Source organism: Mastigoproctus giganteus, chromosome 9 (genome assembly GCF_048544385.1).
Source record: "Mastigoproctus giganteus isolate SK-2022 chromosome 9, ASM4854438v1, whole genome shotgun sequence".
Lineage (NCBI taxonomy): Eukaryota > Metazoa > Arthropoda > Arachnida > Uropygi > Thelyphonidae > Mastigoproctus > Mastigoproctus giganteus.
Genome location: NC_143583.1, coordinates 64,505,147 through 64,525,913, shown reverse-complemented (window position 1 = coordinate 64,525,913; position 20,767 = coordinate 64,505,147). Strand labels below are relative to the sequence as shown.

The following is a 20,767-nucleotide window of genomic DNA, read 5'->3' as shown; positions in this document are numbered from 1 at the left end:
AAACTTTAAAGGTCCCGGGGTTAATAAGAACTCCTGGGAAACACTCACTTGAAGGGGTTTCTTTATCCATTACAAAAGATTTCTCTGCTCCAAATTTTCGTATAATTTCCTCCGTGTATCAAAGTAAAAAAGGAATTCATAGACATTATCTTGAAACCTTATTTGTTCAAATCAAACGTCTTGCCTCAAAAAGTTCAGAGTACTTATAGCCACAAGTTATTCCTTATAGATAGGTTTTGAGTGATGTAAGTTAGCACAGGGATAATCGTAATTTATGTAGCATGAAGAAGACAGCTGAAAATTTTTTTTTTTTTTTTTTTCCCATACAGTTTAATCGATAATAACTATGTATTTGCTGTCTTGACATTCCTATGTAATGTCAATAACTCCTTAATTCCATATGTAAAAGAGTTATAATTATTAGATAAAGTAGAACCAAAATTCTGATTTATATTGCTCCAAACCTTTATTTGAGAGTAAAAATGAGTTTTCTTTTTAAAACAGCACAAGAAGAAGATCCCCTTATCTTGACCTCAGAATTCAGATGATACCTCTTTTTTTTTTGCTTAACTCTTATTCTTTAGAAACATGATAAAAACAAGTAGTGACTGGGAGGAACCAGCCGTCCCCAGGCTAAATGCCTCATCTCATTTCCAAAAACGAACATTATCATTCTTTTCTTTTTCTCACTCTTGGATCTTCTGTCTTGAACTTGAATTTAGACATACAATGAGGGAGAGAGAGAGAGAGAGAAAACAAAAGGGGACTAGGGGGGGTACCCGGGAAGCCCTAGACCATTTGCAATCCTCCTCTCCTCTTTTAATTTTGTATACTCGAAATATATTTTGTGGGGAAGAACATTATGACCTGCTCAGTAACAGTAGTTGTTTAATACTAGTTAATTAAAAGTTCTGGCACTGTTCATTTTTTTTTTTTTTTTTTTTTTTTTTTTTTGATTCCTGCGAATAACTTATGCTTTTGCTTGCAATTTACAGTTAGGATAAATTGATTTCTCTTTCCTGTGTCTCTAACTATACCATTTAATACTCTGTGCTTCTTGGGCTATCCAATAATATAACTGCTGATAAAACTTCATGATAGAGTCGAAAAAAAAATCTATCCTTTTCCCATTTTTTTTTTTTTTTTTTTTTTTTTTTTTTCTCAACTCAGGGCATCTAAAAATCTCCATACTAGGTCACGCGCAGTAGTCCCTGTGGGTTGATTCGAGTTTCCCTGGTTTTCCTGAGATTCGGGTTCGAATATTGGTTCTGTTGCCCACTGTACAAGTCGATCATATATACTCAGACCTTCAGAGTGCGGCGGTGCTGTTTCTGTCCTTTCCTCGGAACAGATCTGAGCTGGCTGAGTCTGAAGTTCAATGTCATTCTCTATATCCTTCGAGGGAGCGTTAAGTTTCATTTCATCGTCTGTCGATTGGACTATTTCAGGAGCAGTTATCTCATTTTGTGACTGGGGAAGTATTTTCTCTTCCTTATGTTCAGGAATTGATACTGAATGAGGCCCGTGACTTCTACTTCGTAAATTGTATTGATGTGTTGGCTGGGAATGCACTTGCTGGTTCCTGCTTGGCAACGTGGCATTATCCTCTTGCCTTTGACTCTGTGAAACTGTTTGTTGCTCTTCCTTTACCGCTGTTGATTGTTTTTGACTCTTATTAGGTAAATACCTTAACGGGATCGAAACGGGCAAACTTGGCACCTGGTAAACCTCAGGGTCAATCCAGTCTTCTTCTTCTGATTCCACATATACCTCTTTTGGTTTTGTGTGTTCAGAGGTTTGTTCAGGTAAGGAAGTAGTTTCTGATAGCTCTAAACGTAGTTCTGGAAACGGTTTGCGTTCTATGACTTTAGTTAATCTATCCACATGAACTAATTGTTTATCCCTAGGGTGATATATGTGCTGAATCTGATAGTTCACTTCAGATGCTTGAGATATAACCCGATATGGTCCACTACTCTGACGTGACAACTTGCGTGTTCTACCTGGTTTAACCGTCGGAGTATAGAGATATACTATGCTTCCAACCCTAATCTGCTTATCTACGGCCTTAGTAGAGCGATATTTTTCTTGTGTTTGTGCAGCATTTTCCAAATGCTGCTGAACTATTTCATAAGTTCGCTGCATCCTCGCTACCATTTGCTCTGAATAATGCTCCAAAGAGGCATATGTAAGATGGGTTTCTGAAGTCCAAATATGCTGTGGCATTAGAAGATCTCTTCCATACATTAGATAATTTGGTGTTTCATGAGTAGCAGAATGCACAGCTGAATGGTATGCTGCTACTGCCAATGGAACACAGATATGCCAGTCTGATTGTGTAGCATTCACGACATGCGATAGGATTGCTGCCAGAGTTTTATTCAGCCTCTCTACTCTTCCGTTTGTTTGGGGATGAAAAGCAGTGGTTTGAAGCTTCTTAATGCCCAGTTTTTGATAGATCTCTTTCATTAAAGTTGATAGGAAGTTAGTTCCTCTGTCTGTCAGCAAGGTTTGTGGGATTCCATGTCTGGCAACCACATAATTTACAAAAGCTGTAGCTATTTCCTCTGCTTTCTGTGTCTTGAGAGGTATTGCTTCCACATAACGTGTGAAGCAGTCTAGAACCATTAATAAATATTTATGTCCATCTAGACTGGTCGGCAATGGACCAAGGATGTCCATGCTCACTGTACACCAGGGCGATGATTCCGTTGGGAGTCGCAGCAAGTGTGCTTTTGCTTTTGGATTATATCCTCTTCTTTCTAAGCATGAAGGGCAAGAACTGACATAAGCTTTAATTTCCTTGTACATATTGGTCCAGAAGAAATTTCTTCGTACTTTCTGTAGAGTTTTGTCAAACGATAGATGGCCACTGGAAGGATTCGTATGACAAGCCTCCAAAATCTGACCTTTTAATGCATGTGGAACCACAACTTGCTCAAATGGCTGTTCTCGAGTCGATTTAGCATCAGGTAAGGAGTAATGATATAATATCCCCTCATTTAGATAATAAGAATCTGGAATCTTAGCTAGAGCTTGGCCATTTCCCTCTAATTGAGTGATTAAGGCGTTTAGGCTGTTGTCTTCCCTCTGTAAGGTTCTCATTAATTCCTTAGTAGCCTCCTTGGGCATTACTAATGCTTCCAACGTAATTCCGGTCGACATCGTCGCAACTTCTTCAGTTCTAGGTTTCTTTAAGCACTTAGGCTTCGCATCTTCTTCTAACACTGGTCTAGACAAAAAATCTGCGTTTAAATGCATTCTTCCCGGCCGGTGGATCACATCAAACCGGTAATCCTGGATCATTAAGTTCCATCTCGTCAATCTGGGCGTGGGGTTTTTTAGTTTCAATAAATAACTTAATGCTGAATTATCTGTGATGATCGTAAAATAATTCCCATACAAATACGGGCGGAACTGAGATATGGAGTACACCACAGCTAAACTTTCCTTTTCTACAGTGCTATAGGACTTTTCAGCCTGTTTTAGAAGTCGACTTACGTAAGCAATTGGATGTCTCTCCCCATCTTTTGTATTCTGCTCTAGAATTCCCGCGATGGAACTTTCACTCGCATCTGTGGCAAGGAAAAAAGGCTGGGAAAAGTCTGGGTAAATAAGGACCGGCTCTGTAATGAGAGCCATCTTCAATTTCTCAAAGGCGGACTGTGTTGACTCGTCCCACTTAAATGGGGTGTCCTTTTTTGTGAGATCGGTTAATGGCTTGGCCACCTTCGCATAGTCCTGGATAAACTTTCTATAGAATCCTTTCATTCCCAAGAATCTTCTCACCTGCTTCACACTCCTAGGATGAGCGCAATTTTCGATTGCTGAGATATTTTTCCGATCTGGTCGGATCCCCTCTGAACTGACTCTATGGCCGAGGTATGTGATTTCTTCTTTTAAGAAATCACATTTGGATGGCTTGAGCTTTAGATCATACTGCCGCAGGCGCTGGAACACCAGCTCCAACCGTTCTATGTGTTCTGAGAACGTTTTACTGCAAACCACCACATCATCCAGGTACCAGAAAATGGACTGCGTTTGGAGACCTTGCAACACGATCGTCATGGCTCTTGAAAAACTAGCCGGCGCCCCCTGGAGGCCAAACGGGAGTTTTTCACATTCGAATAATCCTCTTCCTGTTGTAAATGCAGTTTTATGCTTATCAGCGGGATGCACTGGGATTTGCCAATATCCTGATTGCATATCAAGCGCCGAGAAGTAACGAGATCCAGAAAGGAGGTCCAAAATTTGTGAGATTAACGGAAGCGGAAAGCAATCTGTGACCGTTTTAGAATTTAATTTCCTAAAGTCAATGCACATTCTCATCGATCCATCCGATTTTTTCACCATAACAATCGGAGCACTATAGGGTGAAGTACTTGGAGAAATTATGCCTGCATCCAACAACTCGTCGATCTGTCGATCGACCTCGTTTTGCAAAGAATATGGTGTTCGATAAGCTCGTTGTGCAACTGGGGTATCATCTGTAAGTTTTATTCTATGATATAGAACTGTAGAACGACCTAATTGGGATGGAGAATTAGCAAAAACGTCTCTATATTTATGTAGCAATTGAGACAACTCCTGTCGCTGTGAATCAGTCAAATGATTCAGCTTGAAGTCACTAATCGACACTGGAGGCAGCTTTTTCCTGTTATCTTGTTTACCTGCAAAATTAACTTCATTCATTTTAATACATTCTATAACAGCAATTCCCATACGTTTTGGTAGATGTAATGGTTCATCAGAAACATTTGCCACTAGGACAGACACCCTTCTGTCCTGAGATACCTGGTCAATTGAAGTCCTCACAGCTACATCGCTCCGGCCTAGATTATAATTCGGCTCCACAATTACTGATTGCCCTGGGAGACACTTGGTATTACACTGAACTGTTAGTATAGATTCAGTATTAGGTGGTAGGATATGTTTAGAAGTTAGTTTTCCTACTGTGGGTTTTGTGTCACCTAAGATTTTCTCCCTAACTCCTATTTCTCTCATGCAAATACCAAGTGGTAAAGATTTTAAAATTCTCTTCCCAGAATCTATGACAAAAGAACGACGGCGTAAGATGTCTGAACCTAGGACAATTTCATATCTAGGGCTTAAGGTATCTGAGGCTACAAGAACATGTTCTGTAAATGTTTTTCCATCTAATGTCAAGTTTACAGTAATTTTCGAATGCAAGGGTACAATATTTCCCCCGATTCCACAAACAGTAACATCAGGTGGCCTTTGTTTCAAAAATCTGTCATTTTTAATTTTGTGAAAAATATCTGCACCAATTAAAGTTACTGAAGCCCCACTGTCAATTAAAAATGTTGTTGGGATACCCTGAATAAAGCCTGCCACTAAGGGTAACTCTGTATCGTTCTCAGCTGTGAAAACACCATGCTCTGCCCTATTATACTTACTATGTTTTGGAATCTGTTTGAAAGTTTTTGGTTGTCAACTCGATCTTCTACCAAATTGTCGGTCTGAAGCCACTCCCATGTGGTTAATCTGCCTACGATTGAATACCCGAGGTTGTCTATATTCAGTATTATCCCTATATAACACTCCTCTAGGTCTAGCATAATAAGTATTCGATCCTATGTTATTTTGAAAACGATTTCTTACCCTGTTATCAAAAGGCATCCTAACTTGTGGAGCGCTAGTGTAGTCATTTCTGGCTACTGTCGGTCTCCAATAGCCCTGCCGATAAGAGGCCTCTTGACTCGGGGTAAAGATGCGTGGTCGTCCCGTAACATTTTCGCTCCTCTCTCTGTTTATATTTCTTTCCGATGGTCCTAACTCCCTGCTCTGTCTACCGTAATTCGACCCTACTTGGCGGCGCGCAGCTTCTCTGTTTGTAAACAATACGCTGTGCGGAGCGTTCTCGGCAATTGGCCTCACAGCGGTGTCTCGCACATTAGGCAGATAACCCTGCTTACGCTGATTTTGTCTAATTTCTTGTAACTGTTGGTCAATACCCGCTGCGAAATTCTGAAATCTGTTGGCAAGAGTAGACAAGTTTCTTTCTAAGCTATTTAAATTAGTGTTGTTCGTTGATAATGCTTCTAGTGATTGTTGTAATGAATTTATTTGTTCTTGTTCAGGAGTTAAAGTTCGATTGTTAGCAGTTTCGGCCAAATTTATAGTAACGTGTTTAGTTTGAGTTAATCTTTCATTTTGTTCCTCACGAGTTGAAATTTCTAGCGCTAGTTGATAAGTGGCTGGATTTTGACTAAGAACTAAACGTTTCAATCTAGGGTTTAATCCGTTCAAGAATTGTGCCAATAATGTCTGATCTCTTAACGCAACTATTTCTGGTGTTTCATTCTCAGTTTTAAAAGCAACCCTACACAAATTGTTTAAACGAGTGCCAAACTGAATGACTGTTTCGGAAGGTTCCTGCCTAGCGGAGCTAAATTTTTGTAATTGTGATATGAGTGGCTGTGAACGTTCAAAACGTGTTATAAATGCCTCTTTAAACTTGTCATAATCCTTTTCGGATCTTAACTCCATCGAGTGAGAGAGAAAATCAGCGGCGGGGCCCTTCAGCCGACTTTTCACCACTGCTATTTTCTCTCTGCCAGACCAGTTTGCAATGCTTGCAGTTTCTTCCAGTGATTCGAAAAAGAACGAGGCCGATGGCCCTTCATCGTCCTTCCCAAAGTACATCGGAACTAAATTAAGAAAACCAGCAATTTGAGGCGGATGCACTCTCACAGGTGTTGCCTCATGTTGTGTGGGAAATAACGGTTCCGAAATTTCTAAATTTGCCCCGTCTAAACTTGGACTTTCCATTTTGCTGTGTAATATTTGTATGTTAAACGCTTATATTAATTAAGTTAATACCAATGCGCCTACCGTACAGGCCCAATTTTCCTCATAAATATACTTACCGTATCATGGCTAAGTGGGCATTTCAAACATTATCAATATTAAATTCAGCTTTCTAAAATTTATATATAGCGCGCAAAAGTTAAGAAAAATAAAATTCAAATAAAGTTACTATATAGAGAAAGATAAGAAATGCAATAAATTTCATCAGCAACAAGCAGCAACTTTTAATTCTCTTCTATTTACTTTCTAAAAACATTTATAGTATGTTTATATAGCTATTAGGTTTCTACTTTTTCGTTCATTCGTATATTCCCAAGCCAAAATGTATGCAGCTAACTGCTTTATAATATGTTGCTACTTTTTGCTCTGCATTATCAAACAACTATAATGATAATAATACTGATATTTTACCATCACTAAATAAAAGTAGTACAGTAAAATTCTCTCTGCCAAGAACTCAAAAACACCACCGTCCATTTCATCTTTCTGCTTATTAGTCCTGTAAGCTTAATCAGTTTCTCTTCACTACTCAAAAACCATCCTGGTCACGGCACCATGTCACCTCGCACACACACACACACGCTGCATATATATATACTCGTTTCACTTACTTACTTAGGTCTTGTGTGTACTAGGGTGTGGCGGCATCAGAACTAGTTATTCTAGGCATAACCTATACTTTTTGTTCTAAGTGTAGTTACGTTGTTTCCGACCCTTTTCTTTTGGTCTGCCGTCTTAATTTGCTTTAATGTGTTCATCTCCTCTAATCTGGAATATAGTTCTGTTTGATCGTCTAGTGGCTCGGTTAGGACAAAAACCTCGTATACCCTCAGGGAAGAAGAGAGATGGAGATATTTACCTCTTTTCTACCTTTTTCCCCGCAGTTTGGGCTTTGCGTTGTGCTTATTATTATCGGGTAATCAGGCAACTGATTACTCGATAACCGCGATTAACCTGTAATCATGCTTTAACATTTAGCTTTAGTGGCTACATGGGAGGTTTTGGCAGAGAAAGAGAAACTCCTATAGCAAAACATAATAAAATTTAATACATGAGAGTAGTTTAATACATGAGAAAGTAAATCTTACATAGATATAAGTTCATCAAATCATTATGATAATAATAAGATCATAGACTTTGGGATTATCATTCTTAAACACTGCAGTAATTAGTTACAATATTATAAAAGGCTAGAAAGAATCCATCTTTTCATTTTCAACTTACCAGTCTAAGATGCGGCGGGGCGGCGGCTCTTCCCTCCGTTCTCCGCGACTGGAACCGCTCTATTCTGTTCTATCCTCTCGACTCTTTCTCTGGACTCCGACTTCCCGTCCTCTCCGACCTCTCCGTTCTGTTCCTCTCGACTCTTTCTCTGGACTCCGACTTCCCGTCCTCCGCTACTTCTCTCTGGGTCTCGAGGACCTGCTTTTATAGCTCTAGTTCTCCCTTATTGTTTATACATTTTCCTTTCTCTTAATGGAAAACTCCCACGTTATGGGACACTTAATCAAAGGAGTCACCATCATCCTCGATTACGCCATGTACCAAACATTCTGGCCAGACGCGTAGACACTTCACCAACTCCTTATTAGGAAAATGAAGAGTCTCTAGCTTGAATACTCACCGAGTTTATGATGCTCGGAGGAATCTTCCATATCCGTTCACACGGGTGTGTGTGTATATCTCTGATTCCCCCCCCCCTTTCTGTCGTCATCATTTGCATGTCAAGCTAAGTGCATCTTTCTGTGTTTATAAAAACGTAACCCGTAGGTGGCTCCCAAGATAGCCGTCGCCGGCAAACAACTGCAGGCTTCTGTAGAGTTTAGATAGGCTTTGTTTTTACATAGTTGCTGTGGCTAATTTCGCCATATTTTAAGTCATTATAACAGGTTCCAATTTAAAGATTTAAAGACATCTAACTTGCTTTAATACTCAGTTTTAATAACTCTAAAATTGTCAATAAATGAGGTTTTGGATAATAACTAAGTAGGGGGGATTATTAGAAATTAAAATTAATATATATATTTATTATAGATTTAAAGGAAAAGGCGGAATTAGCACTGCAACAGTAATAAGGCATCGATACGAACTGTATCTACGCTTGCTCATACACTACTTACTGACATGCTGTTTTGTGCTCTTTCCGTACATAAATATTCACGGCAAACAGATGCATTTTATAATTTTAACCTAAATCCAGACGAGCATCGGTGTAATGGAATAGACGTCCAAATCACTGATTTGGATGTCTAGTTCCTGAAGCATCCTGGTTCATTGCCAACAACGAAGTTTAAGGAACCGTCGTCAGCAGGTAAAGCAATGACCACTGTTTTCTAGAACTGTCATGATGTTCTTATCCTACATTTTCAAAAGCCTGAAAATACCCTAAATGCGGCATCATACATACTTTTGAAAGAATTAGCGCCTTAATTTGCAAAAAATGGTATGGACTATTGAGACGTGGAGAACTGCTATTACATGACAACGTAAGGTTATATTCAACGAGTACAATCCAAGAGAACATTAGGGATTCGGAGTGGAAACTTCTAGATCATCCATCTTACAGTCTAGACCTCGCTCCCAGGAATTCCCATTTGTTTGGCTCACTTAAACAACAGCTTAGTAGCCGATGTTTTGTCTGATGATGCGGTGGTTGAAAATGATGTAAGTCACTGAGCAGGGAAATAACCGACGCCTTTTAACCAACGGGTTTCCAGAATTTGAAAAAGCGATGAGACAAAGTGAATAAATATTTGTGCGTATATGTGTGAAGCGTCGAAGCACCCCAGGCTGTAAGGCATCAGCAGATTGTGTTTGTAGATTGTGTGTTCTGTGATCGCTATTTTTGTTTACTTGACTGGAAGGGAGGAACCATGCAACTCTTGCCTGCTACCGACTAACTCAAGCCCGTAAAACTAACTCGTGCCATTGATGGGATTAGACCTGAGGCCTCTTCCACCCATCCTCTCCATACCGGGTGGAGAGGTTAATCGTTATATTCATTGCGCCATCCGCGAAGGTAAATGTTGCTCGCACACAAATCAATATATATTTTGATTTGTGCGAGCCAATAGTTAATGTTTTCTTACGTAAATCATTATAACTGTAGTTGGAATAGGATTTTTGTGTTCATAAAGTGAATTGATTGAACTTTTAGTTAAAAAATACAAAAATACATATCTGTTTGTTCATTATTTAAAAAAAATAATATTAGCGCTGATAATATTGCGGACACCCTAGAAAAAGCAGAGAGATAAAATCATATTAGTTGAAGTTGGCTTTTTATAGCTTGAGCCGGAAATGTCCCGATTGTTTTTTTTTTTTTTTTTCATTTTTAAATTCCGTTTTTGTCCCGGTTTTCATTCCTGAAAATTTGGTCGCCCTAATTATGTATATTAAATATAAATTTAATAAACGCATAGTTATTTGATTTACATCCTCGTTTAATCAACTCGGGGTTAACTTTTACATGAGTACATTTCATATTATATTCTCCAGTTTTACATCCTTGTAGCTTTAATCGCAATATACTACTGGTTTCACTTTCATCATTGGCTAGATTTACGTTCACCGCATGTCCTTCATGGCAAATATTTGTTTAATAAAAGACTCGGTTATTTGAGTAAAAGTCATTGCTGTGCAAGTGATGAACGTGTATTGTATAACCGCCATTGACGATGCTGAAATCTCACGAGCTTCCATGAGAATTTGGTAACCGTTTACAAGTAAGAGTGGTGACCGCCTTGTCGCAATAGTGTAGCTTATCCGGTGTTGACTTGTAAGCCAACTCTCAACAGAATGGATAAACACTGCCAACAAGTTTTGCAGTAATATTACTACCAGTTTCCGTCTCATAAACCTCCCTCCTCTCATTGTTAAGGAGATGAAAGGATTTGGATTGTCAGGTAGAGTTAATGATTTCCGTAAACAACCCTGCCTGAAACATGTACCATGAATTAGCAGACAATGCCAATGTGAGATTTCATTGACTGGAGAAGTATTGATCCACTGCCGTTCACTGCAGTGACCAGAAAATTATGTGTTCGATAGTTAGATACGTGCAAAGTTGATCGTAAAGAGTCGATGAAAACAAAAACTTTTAATTACTGCAGAATATCTGCACATAAATTTTAGAATGTATATTAGGTCGAAATCACAAGTTCAATCTCATCGAGAGTCAACATATGGTGGAAGAATAATCCCCTCTTCTTTAAAAAGAAATGGTGTTTCCATAATGGAAGAAAATTAAAGAACTAGAGACATAATAAACTTTTATTTAAGCAGAGTAAGGAATTATTTAACAGAGAAAAAATTCAAGACCCTCAAGTAACACCTTGACAGGACAATTAAAAGAATTGAATTTTCTAGATTACGTAAACTCAATAGACTGGATGAACTTATATCATCAGATTTAGGAACAGAATTCTAATTGTCACCTTGCTCAGAAAATGAAGTACTACAAAAGAATAAGTAATTACTGGAATGAGAGAATATTCCCACGCACCTGTTCAGGTCATGATCAGATTGCTGACTCATCACTTGCCATCTATAACGGGGTGGGGGGAATAATCCAACCATTGGTTTTTTCATGTCAGTGGAACGCAAACATCATGCAAGCAATATCAAGAAAACAATATTTCCCATGAGCACCTAAGACTAGTTGCCAAGGCTTCAAACCTCCTAAACTCCTTGAGAAAATCCCAGATTGCTGACTCACTACTTGCCATCTATAACGGGTAATCCAACCATTATTTTCTCACGTCAGTGGAATGCAAACATCATAAAAGCAATATCAAATAAACCAAAAAAACAATATTTCCCATGAGCATTTCAGACGCATTAAAAAAGAAGATGCGACAGCAACGGTTTCTCCCCATGACCAGCATCTTTTGACGCGAGGAAGCTCAATGCGCTTTAGATTCTTCTATAAAATTTCTCTGCAATATCTACTAAGATACTCATGATGTTTTTCCTTCCCTGTGTGTATATTTAAATGTATACGCAAAGATATTTAATTGTATACGCAAAGATATTTAAATTGTATACGCATCAACTCACATTTCACCGTATCTTGGAAGTAATTGATTCCAATAGCACAGCTATGATTGATCGTTTCGGCACCCCGATGTTTTTATGACTGAAAAGGACGGGTTCGGATCTGGTTTGAAATTAAGGACTGCCCTCTAAATAACATGAAATGTCACTTAGGTTTGAATTTGAATAAGGAAATATACAAAAAATGGTTTCCTATTACATAAAATTATTACAAGGAATTTCATCAAGTATTTCTACTTTATTTCCCACAATGAATCGGATTATTACTTCTCTACAAAAAACAATCTATACATATATATATCCAAACAAACACAGTGAAGATATTTTTTAAACCTTTCATTATCTAGAAAACAGCAATAAAAATAGTAACTGAGAAAGAATGTGGACCTTAATATCTAAACATGTTATTTGACTTGTTAAAGAGACAGCTGTGAAGAAATATTCACTTAAGAGAATTAGATAGATTTCCTGCCCAAATTAAATAACTGTCACAGTAGTTGAAATGGTAATAAATGCTAGAAAAATAAGTCATGATACTTGAGTATATACAGAAGGTGTTCTTGTAAAGAGATTACTGAAACTACCACTGAGATATCGATGTATTTTTTATTTGCTGAATGCATTAGAGATTAAAATTGTTAGAATAACATATTTTAAATCCTTTCTGGGAACATTCATGAGTTGCAAAAATGAATTTTAATGATATTCATGAAGATTCGGGAAATGAGTTTTCAACCCTGCCCTCGCGTTAGTCATTTCCAGCAATGAATTTAAGGGTGGAATGAGACATTTGTAAGAAATATGCAATGCAGCATGACACCCGCCAATATACAACGTCACGGGTTATCATTAGACTTTAAGATTGACATTTCCGCTGCTTAGGCTGCGTCAGTAACTCCAAATGACGTAAATGGTATTAGATGTGACTTAGCAGTAAGGCCGTTTGAAGAATTCCATTAATTTTGTTTATACAGAAATACTAGTACCGTTGGTAATCCTTTATGTACACTATGTACGAAGCCTTTAACCTCCTTATAATCACCACACCATCTCAATGAGTATACAAATGTCTGTTCTCTCAAAATGTGTGGGCCCTGGCGCATAGTATAGTAATTATAATTGCTGTTCTTTAAAACAAGAGGAAAAGACTCGAGTTCTAATTGAACATTAGTTCAATGAACTAATATTCTGTCAAACAAGCGAAAATCTAAATTACTGGGAATAGGTTGATAATCTGTTCTTCGTGTGATTGAATGTTTAAAAATTTGAGAGTTTCACTCAGGTGAACAAATATCGTTATTATGATCAACAAAAAAAAATTGATGACCGCAGTTGAAGATCACGAATTAATATCGAGTGCTTCTCTCATAAGTGGTCTCCGTTATAGAAAATGCCCCCGAATGACGGTCGCAAATTATAGTAATTTGAATAATTGATGCAATTTACTAGATGAGTATATAATTTCAGAGAACGAGTACTTCGTTGTAATTAACATCAACCGTAATCCTTTCTTCATAAGCACTGATAGAAAGAAATTCCAGTGGGAAGTTAAAAGAGGAAAGGAGAAATTGTTTGTCTAGTTATTTTTAATCCTTCATGGTGTCCTGAGAAAGGTTTAATGAGCAAACATTGACGTACTTCTCACGAAAATGGCGTCATCTGGTGTAGAAATATAATGAAATTTTTGTTGGGAAGTGCACATATATTGTGCCTAAAGGAAAGATAAACCTTTAACATGATTGTAATAGAAGATAGACAGTGCCTGTTTAGATAGGCAGTGGAGTACGCTAACAGAAGAGCTTCTACTGTATTAGGAAGATACATTTGCATTAATGAACAATTATCTCTCATTAGTTCCATTATCGAATATACCGTACAAACTAGTTTAAGACTAGCATGGATAACACACTCTAATTGTTAAGATTAATTATTATTAATTGCAAGTTATCCGACATTGAGTAGCTACACTCTACTAAATTGTGAATCGAACACGTCGGTCTCAAACGATAATGGATCCTACCTAAGCTGTAAATGCAAATAAAAAAGCTTGTTAAAAAAACGTGTATTGCAGTACGTCAAATTACTAAACTCTACAGTATATTCTGTGCGGGAAAAATGATAAAGGTGAAAAATTCTCAAAAACTTAATGATTTAAAACGTTTTAAGTAGATCTGATTTATGATGATGATGATGATGATGGTACTCTCTTACTCTTTCTTGGACAACGTACGCACAAGGGAACATAAATTTGAATTGAAAAAGGATGTTTTACATTCCGTACACAGGCAAACCTACTGAAGACACAAGCAAATACAAATACAATATATTACTGCCTAATGGCCTTAGCTGTCTTCGACTTGACATACTCAGGAGCATGTATAGCTGTCGTTCATTTATCGGTATTGAACATACAATCCTTAGAACTCCAACTCTGTAATCGAAACTGAATGGTTCTTTTGCAATGCAAGTCCATTTATAAAAGTTGCAGTTAAGATTTCGAATTTCGTTTGGAATTCGAAATCTTAAGCGAAATTCAAAGATACAAATTGTATAGTTCTGAAAATACAACTACTTAGTACCACTAGTAAAATATTCATAATAACAATATGCTAAAGAAATTGAAAATTAATTTTTAATGCTTTCATTATTACAAACTTTTCCTATAGATGCATTTTCTTTCTATATAAAATTTTCCCTTTATTTGTCCTCACGATCACGAAAAGGAGAACCTTACCAAACATTGTAACCAATATGAAAACATTGCATATTTTATGATGGAAATTTAGCAGGTACGAGTTCCTCTTTCGAAATAGGGCTTTATGAGTGAAGTACATCCCAGTGTGACTGAATCCAGAATATTAAAAACTTACAGACATACAAACAATAAACTAATCCATCAATATTTTAATGACAACATAATTACGCCAGGGAACAGAACGAATGGTTTTGTGTTGGAAAGGTATACATGATGTAAAGCTGGAAGCTTAAGTAGATTTTTTTTTGATGCGGTACTTTCAACATATGAAAATAATCATTTATAAAAATCTGAATATTTTGTTTAACCCAGTAATCTAAGTACTACATACTTTGAGAGAAACAATTCTATGCAGTCAAAATTCGGTTAATTTAAAGGGACAGAAATGTTGGTTTAAAAGACCAAATGCGATGGCATCTGCTTGGTGAAACTAAACTGGAGCAAACTAATGCCAATGTAGTTTTGATCAAATGAAAACAACATGGTTTGAGGAGCTTTTCAAAACTACGTGATTTTAGAAGTTTTTCGAAACTACATGATTTTAGAAATTTATTTTCATTCATATTTCAATAAGATTTTGTTCAAAATTCATAGTAACCATCAATTAATATTTAAAACTAGCTGTGGGTTAAAGAATAAGAAACCATATGAAGTCCTCGGGAAGCTGGTTCATCATTGCTCTAAAGGAAATACGGATGAACATAATTCATGTCAAACATTGTCACCACAATTCATGTCAATCCTAAATAAAAACGCCTAACACATTTAATTGACAATCTATTCCACACGAAGTTCATGCCCATTGGCCTGTAAATTGAAAATCGAGTGGCGAAAGTACCCCTGCAAATCTATTTGAAGTCAGGTGGGTGTCAGATTTGCTTTAAATTGGCTGTTTTCAACAGCCAATTTAAAAGCCACAACAAAATAAAAAACAAAACATGATAAAACGTTTTTTTTTCTATGTCCTTTAACTTTTTATTGGTATTAATAATAAAATCCTAAAGAAAATTTGTGTTCACCTTGCACTAATTCCCTATTGTAGTTTGTCTTGCGTTTTTCCAGTAGATGAACAACTATCTTTTAAAAAACCGCCATAATAACAATTATCCCAAAGCCACATATTTTATTGCAACTTTTGGTCACAGCGGAAGAGTAAAATTAAAAATAAACAGGCATTAAGCTAAAACAAAGCTTTACTTGACATGAAAAATTATAGCTAGTTCGTACCTATAAATAATCCGCTTAATTATGAAATATTTCACTTAAAAGCAAAGCATTTCCACTTTTGTTAATACCATATCTTGCGTTTATTGATATTAATGACATATAAGTCTTAATGAGATTATTGGCTACCTAATTTGAGGCAAAATAAATTTCCATTCTCACGGAAACAAACAAACATAGCATAGAAATAATCCTTAAAGTTATCTGAAGCATCCGACTTCTACAATTACGATTACAAAAAGCACAAAGAGGCATTAATTTCGATTATTCCATTATTAAAAATTAAATACACTTAATCCTTTGGATTATGTCTATCTGTGACCTTTTTTGTGATATAAAAATAAGAATCATCGTGTTTCCACTTCAGACCTTCAGGTGGCACTGTAGTTTCATTTAAATCTCTTGGCGCTTTTAATGCAGGGCTTAAAGCGATCACATTATTATGTTTTAAGGAAAGATAATACAGTGGGCTTAAACGATGTCATACTTAATGTTAAAAAGAAATAAATCATGAAACAACGCATTACGGAAGTCTCCTGAGAGACCAGATACAATGAAATGTTCTGTAAATGGATCGAATCTAGATTCGTGACCATTTTCCGTGAAATAGCGAGTAGCAAAAGGAATGATGATGAGAAATGAATCTTACATGTTTCGCTGTAGCTGATTGACTTTCCAATCTTGCCATAGATTGGTATACAGGACGTTCCTTCATCGATCACACAAGGATGTTTCTCCATAATGATGGTACTCGTATCTTCTATTTCCCAATGGCATAGAATTTTAAGGAACAGCAGTCAAACCTCCACCACGAAAATAATGGCTCTGGAAATCCAGAATCTGTAACATGCAACAGAAAATATCAATTAATTATTATGGTAGGTTTATTTATTTTAAAAAACGCATACGGATTTTTCATCCAGCAAAAATCGTTAAAAACTGATAGAGGATTAATAAATATTTGACAGTCAGTGCATCACTTAGTTCACTTTTTTTAATATTATTATCATTTAAATAGGATCTCTGCAAAAGAAATATTCTGGATAATATTTAATTTTACATGTTTTTTCTAAAATTTTTCAGTACAAGTATAATCGACTGGACCACTATCATTTGCGATTACCCAAGCTGAAGACATTCATTTTGTACCTACACTTATTGCACGTGACGCTGATAATATGCCAGGATTCATTTGTAAAGAAATCGTGTATAGGTAAGAAATAGGTCAGCCCCGCGAATATGGCAGAAACTTAGACCTAATGGAACATCAAATGCCTGCTCTGTTGGGCTTTGCTTATACTTTGGGAGTTTGCGTTACCATAAGAAAAATATGGGATGTCACAAAGTGAAGCTTTTCGAATTTCTCTTTTCGTTTCTTTTATTATCTTTTTTTAAGGAATCAGTTAAAACGATCTCTCTTTCGACCTAGTTTGAAAGTCGTCCGAAGTTCGAAAAACTCTTCCATGCATTTCGCTATTAGGATTTTATTGTTGAGGCTGGGATCTGAAAATCCCTAATTCTTTTCGTTGGAGTTGATCTAGAGTTAAAATTTCAATAAGGATTAATGCTTCTTTAATGCATTCGTATTGACAAAATTCAATCAAAATAGAATCAAATAAGAAATTCAATCAAAATAGAATCAAATAAGAAATTCAATCAAATCAAATCAGAATCAAATAAGAAATTCTATCAAACTTGAATAAACATCGAACACTTGGAACTTAATCTGAACCATGTCCAAAAACTAACCGTGTGTATGTGTGCGCGCGTTCATGCGCACTTTTTACTTCGTTGTCTCATCCTTTAGCTGTATTTCAGTTTTTCAACGTCTGTTATCGATTTCCGTCTTGCTGTATAACTCATCTCACCTGTATTGCTGCGAATTTCACGCAAAAATATTTACAATACATTCCACTTAATGCTATAAATGGCCTGTTTTCTGAAGTTTCTATAAAATTGCATCTTTTGAAGGTTTTAGGGAAATTTCACAAATACACAAATATCTTCCAGATGTTTGTGAAATCAATTTGTATATGATGCATTCATTTCCATATAAAGCTGTTTCAGAAATAAAGCCTAAACACATTTTTCGGTTTTTCAGTTTTTTCTTCTTATTTTATTTTTCTCTCTGTAGAGTAACAACATTAAAAAAAATTATTTCAAAATTTATTATTATAAATACATAGTGTATTTAGTATTAGTATTTATGTATTTATATTATTATAAATACATAAATACTAAATAATAACAACATAACAACATTATTTATTGTAAAAATGTTAATGCAAGAAGTATGTGATTTATTATGTTTTATTGTACCGTTTATTGTAACAAAATGCATTCTGAGCCTCTCCGGATATGTGTTACCCAACTAGTTGTTATTATATAGCCTTGATAAGAAAACTCGAAATGCCTTCTTGTGCGCTAGGAGGGACTTTAGATTAGATTGTCAGAATTGATATTATTAAATGAAATCCATAATCATATACTGATATCATCGATAGTTTTGTTCTAATGCACAGAACAAAACTATCGATTTAGCTCCATCTCTCTCAGAAATTCCTACATATCCGAGAACTATGTAGAATACCTCAAATACCTATTTAAGGAAGTTTCTCTTCTGGAATACTGGTTGGTTGGTTGGTTTGATATTTATTGGCGCATTGACAACGGAGATCATAGTGAGCCGAAATACTGGTTTGCTAGCAGATGAACAGTATTGCCAAGAACCCGTTGTTATATCAAGAGTCACATTATAAAACAAACTTAAGCGTAACCTCTTAGGTTCAGGTGCACATTATACATAAAGTCTGCACTCTTGCGGAAATTCTAACTGGCATTTAGATATCTATCAAATTGAGAACTTGTTGGGACAGTTATTCCACCAATAACCTGTCTTAACCTGCTAAGACAGGTTATGTCTAGCAGGATCCGAATGGGTCCTGCCATGATGGATGGGCGCCTCCGTGGCCAGGTGGGCAGGAGCAGCAGTGCGTAGCACATGCTTCTTGATTAGACCGGGGTTCGAGCCCGTGAGCCACCAAATACGGAGGATGCGGAAAGGTCAGGAAATGGCACCACCTCATATCCTCAGAGCAATATGGCCTTAGTTGCTAATGCCCCTAAATAATAACAACATAACAACATCCTGCCATGATGGACCTATGAGAGTCTCATTGTGGTTGAATTATGCACCAAAGAATTTCGTCCAAAGTTAATGAAGGAACAGGAAAACGTATAGGACAATAAAAAAGCTGCGTTCTATAAACTCTGTGTGACTCGATATCGGACATTTAGGCGTTTAATAAGTATTTGAAAAGTCTCTTAAAAGATTGATAAAATACTGTACAAAGATGGTTTTTGTATCAGGTAATTAAATTGTGTATGTATAAATTTATACATGGCTGTTCGTTATTTGTTTAGTATTCATGAATGTAAGTATATTACCCTCCTAAATAAAATGGATATTGATCAATAAACGGATAATAATAATAATAATACAATACAATTTTATTTATCAAGAGAATTCGTTTACAATAAATGAACTTGTTAAGAAAAGTAAATTTCTTGACAAGTTGTAATTCTTCCTTTACAACAGTTTTGTACAAATTTGTTATCTAACAGAAAAAGACTATGAAGCCACTACACATAGTATATGCCACACTGTAAACAGAGGTAGTAGTTTATCTGCATATTAATTCTAATCTACTGTGTCATTGAGTATCAAGATTTTTCTTATTAGGAATTTTAATTTGGAGATGGGATAACTTCTCCTGAGCCTGAAATCAATGCTAGCCAACAAGTTGTTTATTATATTCATTGTGTGCCTATCTCCAAATCTATTTAGTATCCTAGGGTGAGGCAAAGTAATTGCTTTTGGGTTCCTTAAATTTTGTGAGACATTTCTTTGCAGATTCGACTCTTCAAAAATAGTGTTAAGATTTTTTAAGAATAGATTTAACTTCAGTTTTTGAACTGGATACAGTATTTTATGTTTCAACAAAAATTGCCTTCTCTTGTTCAGGTCATTCCAAGAGTTTGTCCCCATTAAAAGTTTCAGAATCCTATTCATTAAGTTGTCTATTGCCCTTATTTCTGTTTTATTTGCTCGTGCCCATATATTTACTAAATAATTGAGTTGGGAGCCCACAAATGCATAATATAAGGTAACTTTTGTTCTAAGATTTAACTTATTCTTAATGTAGTAGAAAAAGTACACATAAAATCTCATTTTTTTGTACACGTTTGTTATATGCATTGCCCAACTTAGACTGTAGTCAATCCATAACCCAAGGTAACAATGACTTGAAACTTCTTCCACAGTTAGACATTTGCAATTCTTGAAATTCTGATCATGTAGACAATCATGTTTGTGCAATTTGATAGAGGGTTGAATGTCCAAGGTTTGATGAGCAGGTCTTATTACCAAAAATTTTGTTTTTTCAAAGCTGAGTGCTAATTTATTATCGTGCAACCAAGTTTGTAAATGTATTGCATCCTGTTGTAAATCATTCTCCATTTTTGTTAGGTTCTTTCCTATTGTATATAAGATTATATCATCTGCATAAATTTTTATAAAGGAGTTCTTAATTACTTCGAATATGTCATTTATGTAGATGTTGAACGTGATTGGCCCAGCATGAGTGCCCTGAGGTACTCCTCTCTTTACATTATAAGATTTTCCCTTTGTATTTTATAATTCTACTGTTATATTTAATAATAATAATAATAATAATAATAATAATAATAATAACACATCAGAAGCTAGTGAGGAAATACCACCCACCCAGACGGCACAAGAAACGAAGTTAGAAAGACTGGCAAAGAAGACACTCCATGGTAGACAATACAATGACCTCCATCAAGATCATGTCGATAGCATTGCTTCCAATGCATGGCTCA

General features: G+C 36.2%; 1 protein-coding gene across 1 annotated transcript in view; it reads left to right on the top strand.

Moving 5' to 3' along the window:
• The window catches only part of LOC150080290 (synaptogenesis protein syg-2-like), a 266,638-nt gene that overhangs the window by 37,127 nt on the left and 208,744 nt on the right, over positions 1–20,767 (top strand). The gene's annotated exons all lie outside the window — the stretch shown is intronic.